The 7,531-nt window shown below is 39.7% G+C and overlaps 1 pseudogene; it reads right to left on the bottom strand.

Moving 5' to 3' along the window:
* Nucleotides 1-1,365: 1,365 nt before the first annotated feature.
* On the bottom strand, nucleotides 1,366-2,302 carry LOC140725971 (sin3 histone deacetylase corepressor complex component SDS3 pseudogene; annotated as a pseudogene).
* Between the last annotated feature and the right edge of the window lie 5,229 nt (nucleotides 2,303-7,531).

The raw sequence follows: 7,531 nt of genomic DNA, 5'->3' as shown, positions 1-7,531 counted from the left end.
TGTTGTAGGGGAAAGAATAATGAAGGCAAGTAATTAGTAAACAGGGATATGGATTGTGCTAATGTGGTAGCAGGGAAACACAGATGAAGTCTAGAAGTAGAGACATGTAATTATCCTTTCAGGTGCTACACCTCCTCCCTCACTACCATTTAGGTCCCCAAACAGTCCTTCCAGGTGAGGTGACACTTCACCTCTGAGCCTGTTAGTGTCATATACTGTGTTTGGTGCTCTCGGTGTGGCTTCTTGTATATCGGTGAGACCCTACGTAGATTGGGAGACTGCTTCACTGAGCATCTATGCTTCGTCCGCCAGAACAAACGGGATCTCCCTGTGGCCACCCATTTCAATTCTACTTCCCATTCCCATTCTCATTCGTCCATCCATGGCCTCCTCCACTGTCGGAATAAGGCTTCACTTAGGTTGGAGGAACAACACCTTATATTCCGTTTGGGTAGCCTCCAACCTGACGGCATGAACATTGATTTCTCAAACTTCCAATAATGTCTCCCCACCTTCACCATTTCCCATCCCCTTGTCCCTCTCTCATGTTATCTCCTTGCCCCCCCCCCCATCGCCTCCCCCTGGTGCTCCTCCCCTCCCTCCCTTTTTTCTTTCTTCCATGGCCTTCTGTTCACCAACTTCCTAGCTCTTCGCTTCATCCGTCCCCCTCCAAGTTTCACCTATCACCTGGCATTTATCTCTCCCTCTCCCTACCTTTCAAATCTACTCCTCAACTTTTTTATTCCACTCCTGCCAAAGTGTTTCAACCTGAAATGTCAATTGTGCTTGTTGTGTATGTGGCCTGGCTACACAACGATGCTATTAATAAAAACACTGGAGACGGGAGCTAAGTTTCATGTTTTTTACTGGCAGAATCCAAATTTTAACACACACATACAGATCAATACGCGCTTAATAGCTCATGCTCAATATGTGCCTAATAGCACATTCAATGACATGTTACTAAACATAAAGTAGTCCCTTATTATACTGTAGGCTATGCGGTACATTCCTCCCCTTTTATTTTAATAGTGCATCAACTGTTTTTTTTTTACTGTGGCGCTATGCTAAACAAATATGTTTATCCTTAACTACAAACGCCTACCATTTGTTTACTTAGTAACAATAATATCAAATTATAACAAAGTAACACAATAATATCAAATTATAACAAGCCTTTTTTTTACTTTTCGTCTAAGACCCATTTATAACTCAAGTCTCTGGTGGGGGTCTTCTCTGTGTCTCTGGGTAATGTCTATCAATAACTTGTTTGTTTTAATACAGATTTCCATATAAAAGTCATGATAAGTTGACCTCTGAGCATAGGGAGTTACAAAGATGTGCACCTCCAACTTGCTAAGAGTTCTAGGCAGCAGATCACCTCCGCATAATGAAGACTCCTCCATGCAGCTGTCCTGGATATATACGCATCTTTGTGCTATCACTTGTCTTCCTTACCCATATCTCATTTGTTCCAACTGAGCTAATTAGACAGTCAATCTTCGTATTCTCCTTAGTTTCCAAATAGATAGCCTGACCTTTATGATACCATCTCTCATTGTAATATAACTTTCCATCTTCTATTTGTGCTTCATATCTTTGTGCTGGTGATTCAGCAGGAGTGCTGGGAAGATGTCTCAGGAGAAGGTGGAGATGCTGGTCTTTTAGGAGATTTAAGCTTATTGAGAGTTTACAGATCTTCTGTTATCTGCTCATCTGTTAACAAGTAATTTAACAGTACAGGTGCAGGTTTTCATCTTTTGTCTGTAATTGGAACAGGGTCATTAGGTCTCCTCCTTAGTTTCCTTGTCATTATTGGCTTTACCTCCATAGAATCTCCTGTGAGTTCCATTGTTAGCCTCTCATTCTCAATCACCTTTTTCTTTTCTTCTAATTCAATCTTTTTACCTTCAATTTCCTTCACTGCTGCTTTCTTCTCTTTAATATAATTCCTTTCCACTTGTTCTGTCTCCAGTTGCAGAAAAAGCTCTGCATTTCATATTCCTTCCTTGTATTGATGATCTAGTTTCTTCCTCCTTTTCTGATACTCCTGCAAAGTGCCTTCCTGTAACTGCTGTAGCTGTCTTCTGAGAGATGTCGATTTCTCCTGGTACATCTGCTCTTTTACTTCCAGGTAGTCTTCATCATCCTACTTATTGGCAATATCTGTCTCCCTTGCATCCTCTGTATCTTCATCTGAGTCGTGGCCATGGATACTGCGTTCATCCTCGTTGTTCATGCTGTCTAGCTCCTCCCCATCATTGTAATAGTCGACAATGAGTGAGAGGAGAGCTGCAGACATCTTCCCCGCCGAGCTGCCCTCCTTTGTTGACACATCTAGTGCCTTGATGGTGTGCCAATCCAACTGGATTTTCCTGAGCCATTCACGTTTCAGCAATGGTTGCCCTCCATTTTCCAGTACATAGAGGTTCACCTGCTGTGTTTTATCTCCGTAGGTCACTGTCACTTTAATTTCACCTTTGGGACACACTCTTTGTGTAAGTCTTTAGCAGTAGTTTAGTTCGTTTCAGAGGTGTGTGAGAAAACAGTCGTTTGTAGTCGTGTACAGAGATCACTGTTAAAGTTGAGCCTGTGACCAACTCCATTTTTAGTCTCAAGCCTGCCACTTGTGGAGTGATCCATATTACTCTTCGATCATCTGTCTCTTTTACGCTGTGAAGTTGCTGACAAGACAATTCATTTTTGTCGGAGTCGTTTTCATCAGAACTACCTTCTTTCATTTTGTGCACATTGTTGTATTTTCCTTTCTGGGGTTCTTGTTTCTCTATATTCTGTCCTTTTTCTGCTGTCGACTAGCTTTGCATACTCTGCCAATGTGGCCCTGTTTGCCACAGTTTCTGCATTCTTTGTCCTTAAACCAACAGTCATCAGGGTCCCACAACAGTAACATTTCTTTCCTTCATTTCTGTTCAGTGACATTTTATTTGTGGCATATTCCAGAGATTTTTGTTGTATCTCGGAAGCACCCCGTGCCACTGTTTCCGTTGATATTGCAATGTTTAGCGCTTTCTCGAATGTAAGGTCTCTTTCACGCAGAAGCTTCTTCTGTGTGGTTTCACAGTGCATGCCACACACTAACCTGTCCCTCAATGCGTCCGATAGACCTGCTCCAAATTGACAATGTTCTGATAATTTGCACAATTCAGCACAATATTCAGAAATGCTTTCATTTCGGCTCTGATTCCGATTGTGAAATTTAAATCTTTCAGCAATGGCCAGTGGTTTGGGGTTGGAGCTGTTGGAGAGTGTCTACTATTTGCTTGAACGTTTTGTCAGCTGGCTTTTCAGGGGTTAACAAGCTCTGTAGGCAGGCCGTATGTTTTTGCTCCCATAAATCTGAGTAAGACACTGGCTTTCTTTTAATCATTAACACCGTTAGCATCACAATATAACTGCACTCTTTCAATATAAGCTGCCCAGTCTTCCATGCTACTATCAAATATGGATAGTTCCAATCATCGGCATCTTTGTTAAGTTAATTTAGCCCCGTTTTCCCCCTTGTTTTCTTTTTTGACTCACGTGTCCTTTTTGCTAGCGCCACGAGCACACTCCATCTAGATGTGTGTGTTGTTTCTTTTTATCCTCCCTTCTGGGGCAGGCAGACCCTCAGCCCCTGGGGGGTCAGCGCCGGCTGTGGTCTCATCTGGACATGACTGTGTCTCTTGGTCTCCTGACGTTCCCGACCCCGGCTGTGCTCCTGCTTCCTTTCAGACTCGCGACCTCGCTCTGCCTCCTTCTCCTTCTCCTTGGCCCGTTCCTTGCGCTCTTCCTCTGAGTGCCATTATCAGTTAAAACACGGCATTCCGATACGATGTAGGTTCATTAACCTCGTCGCCAAATTGTTGTGTATGTGGCCTGGCTACACAACGATGTTATTAATAAAAACACTGGAGACGGCACCCAAGTTTCATGGTTCTTTACTGGCAGAATCCGAACTCGGCACACACATACAGATCTTTACTGGCAGAATCCGAACTCGGCACACACATACAGATCAACAAGCACATGCTCAATATGCGCCTAATAGCACATTCAACGATGTATTACTAAAACATAAAGTAGTCCCTTATTATACTGTAGGCTAAACGGTACAGTACTCTTTTCCATAGATGCTGCCTGGCCTGCTGAGTTCCTCCAGCATTTTGTGTGTGTTGCTTGGATTTCCCGCATCTGCAGATTTCTTCGTGTTTGTGAAGTAGACATGGAATGCATTACAATGACACCCAAGTTTCAGGAACTTCACTAGTTACTGTATGTCATAGTGTTAAATGTGTGAATATTCATTTTATTCTGTAATCAGCAAGTAATCTGTTACTTAATTATGTCTTTCTGTAGCCACCATTCTGTTAACAAGATGTAGTTTTACTGGTAATCTTGTCAACTGATAATGTAAAAACTGCACCAAATTCATGCTTTGACTGTCTCCTGGTGTGCACGAGCTTTTTAATAAAACTCCCATTATTTCGAACACCATCTCCATGTGGTCTTTCAGTTTGCTCCAAAAAGGCCAAGGCAATTTTTATTCTGACAAAGTCAGATAGTTATCTCATGTAAAAACACATTGGCAATCCTTTTTTTCTAAAGTAGGATGTATGCTCCACAATACAATTCTATTGCCTACGTCAATATAATCAATTTAGACACAATGGAACAGAAAATATTGTTTGAATGCTGGAACAAAAGAACTGATATCAGTAACAGAAGGCTAAACAATGTATATAGTCCAATAATATGTAAATGTGTTATTCTAAGGGGTTTGTTATAATTTTAGACCAATTGAGCAAGCAGGGAAAGGTACTTTTGTTTACTGTGTGGTATCTAAATGACTTATGAAAAGCAATTCCACATTTTATAGGGTCATAGGTTCTTAGAGTACTACAGAATGGAGACAGGCCCTTCCATCCAAAACTAATCCCGTCGACCTGCATGTGGACTGTTGCCCTCCACACTCCTCCCATCCTGCTTCGATACGGAAAAGGTTCTCAGACCTGAGTTGGATAGGCAGAAAGGCACAAGCTCCAATTATTTACTTAAAATTAAGTTTATTTGGACAGAACAGAGCAAGCATTAAAATACTTGTCTGGCCCATGTCACTGCAGCTCTCCCCCCCACCCCATTCTGTTGATTTGCGGCACCGTTCATAACCAGTCCGAAGTTGAGGCCTTGAAGGACCATCCCAAGCCCCCAAATGTGCTACTTTTATACCCATTCCACTGATATGAGATGCTGCAATCAGGGGACTAATGCATTAGCCGCAGCTCAAGCCACCAAACCAGAACGAATCATCACTTGTCACCACACTTCACACATCCCACCCCTGCATTCACCTAACTTTCATGATCCCACGGTTATTCTCCCAGAAATATTACATTCCCATGGCTGTAATCCAAGCTTCTGCAGCCACTTCTGCTACATTCAAGGCAGCGGTGGTGAGACATTCGACAAGAACAAAGATGGACCCCTTAACAATACGCAATCCAAACTTCCCTTAAGTATTGAAATTGAACCTGCATCCAACACTAGCAGCTTGTTCCGCACTCTCACCACCCTCTAAGAGGAGAAATTTCAGAGTCACAGAGCACTACAGCACGAAAGCAAACATGACCTGCATTGTATATCTGTGGACAGGTAAATTTGTCACTTTGGTTGGCTGTGCAATTTGAAATTCTAATCAGTACCAGAACCAGGTTTAATATCGCTGGCATATGTTGTGAAATTTGTTGTCGGCATATGTATGCCGCCCCCTCATCAACTCACTGAAATATTTGGAACCTTGGAATGGCGCCCAAGTAAACCAACTGCAAGCTGTTTACTTTGCCAGTAAAGACTGTAATTACCAATTCCATGCTTGAACTGGTAATGAGCTGCTTATGAGTCTGATTAACATTTCTGTAGAAATGAACTTCATCCATTTTCTGCATGTCAGATGCTGTGTTTATCTCTTTCCTTTCCTCTGGCATTTTTCTTCTTTTGACAAGAACCTGACCGGTTTTCTATATTTTCAGATACAATTTGAATAATCAGGTGTACTATTATGACCTAGTCTGTGCTTTAAAGATTAATATGATCTCCTGCTGCTCTTTTAGGCATGTTCTTACAGGAAATAAACAGTCCAGTGTTAATGAAATGAAAAAAGACATGTTGATTAAACTATGTATATTTTCCTCATCTGACTTTGTGCATTAGTACTAATCAGTAGCTCATAGTGCTTCTCTATGGAATTTTGTTTCCATTAATTAACTCTCAAAGTGTAATATTTCTCCTATATTCCTTCTTTCAGGGTGGAGTATATTTTGGCTCAACTGAGTTACCTTAGTATAATATTTAATATTCATATTCCTCTTTCCATAATAAAATACAAAAACATCTTTGTAGCAAATCTTGTATGATGTCTCGATGAGGGGCTTAGGCCCAAAATTTCAACTGTTTATTTTCCTCCACAGATGCTGACTTCCTCCTGTTGATTTCCTCCAGCATGTTGTGTGTATTGCATTGGATTTCCAGCATCAGCTGAATCTCTTGTCTTTACAATGGACTGTAATTTTATACAGATTTTGGAATTTATTCATATTATTTTGTGATGAATTCCCCATTTTTAATATATTTTTATTAAATTTTTAAGAGAATTACATACAATGAATAGAATAATAGAGTAATGAAAATTAATATTAGCCCTCCCCCTCCCCTTAACCCTTCCCCCCTTAACATCCCTGTCTAAAAAAAATGAAAAAAAAGAAAGAAAGAAAGTAAGAAAAAAGAAAGAAGAATTGCCTGGATATCGGAGGATCCCCACACGCACCATGGAGTTCAAAATATATATCTTTATTTTTTCCCCAAATAACTAATAATTTTATCTTCAAAGGACCTATATACTTAATCCTATTGTTTGTAGATAGGGGTGCCAAATTTTCAAAAATATATCATATTCATTTCTTAAATTATAAGTAATTTTTTCAATTGGAATGCTGCTATATATTTCATTATTTCAACGGTCCATAGTTAAGTATGAATCTGATTTCCAAGTAACTGCAATAGCTTTTTTGGCTACTGCCAAAGTAATTTTTATAAATTTTTTCTGATATTTATTCAATTTAGGTTTCGGTATTATCCTTTCAATAACGCCTAATAAAAATAATGTTGGGCTATGTGGAAGTTGTATTCCAATAATTTGTTCCAATAAAAGTCTTAGATTTATCCAAAAAGGTTGAATTTTAAATCAAGACCAAGTAGAGTGTAAAAAAGTACCGATTTCTTGATTACATTGGAAACATTGGTCAGATAAATTTGGGTTTAATCTATTTATTTTTTGTGGTGTAATATATAATTGATGTAAAAAATTGTATTGTACTAATCTAAGTCGGACATTTATTGTATTTGTCATACTCTCAAGACATAGTCTTGAACAATTTTTTTCATCAATTTTAATATTCAAATGTTTCCCATTTTTGTCTTGACTTATGAATTCCTGGTTTAATTGTCTGTTTTTGAATCAAATTATACATACAAGATG

The sequence above is a fragment of the Hemitrygon akajei genome, chromosome 4 (genome assembly GCF_048418815.1).
Source record: "Hemitrygon akajei chromosome 4, sHemAka1.3, whole genome shotgun sequence".
NCBI lineage: Eukaryota > Metazoa > Chordata > Chondrichthyes > Myliobatiformes > Dasyatidae > Hemitrygon > Hemitrygon akajei.
The sequence above is the reverse complement of the archived record's forward strand: the minus strand, read 5'-3'. Positions and strand labels throughout refer to the sequence as shown.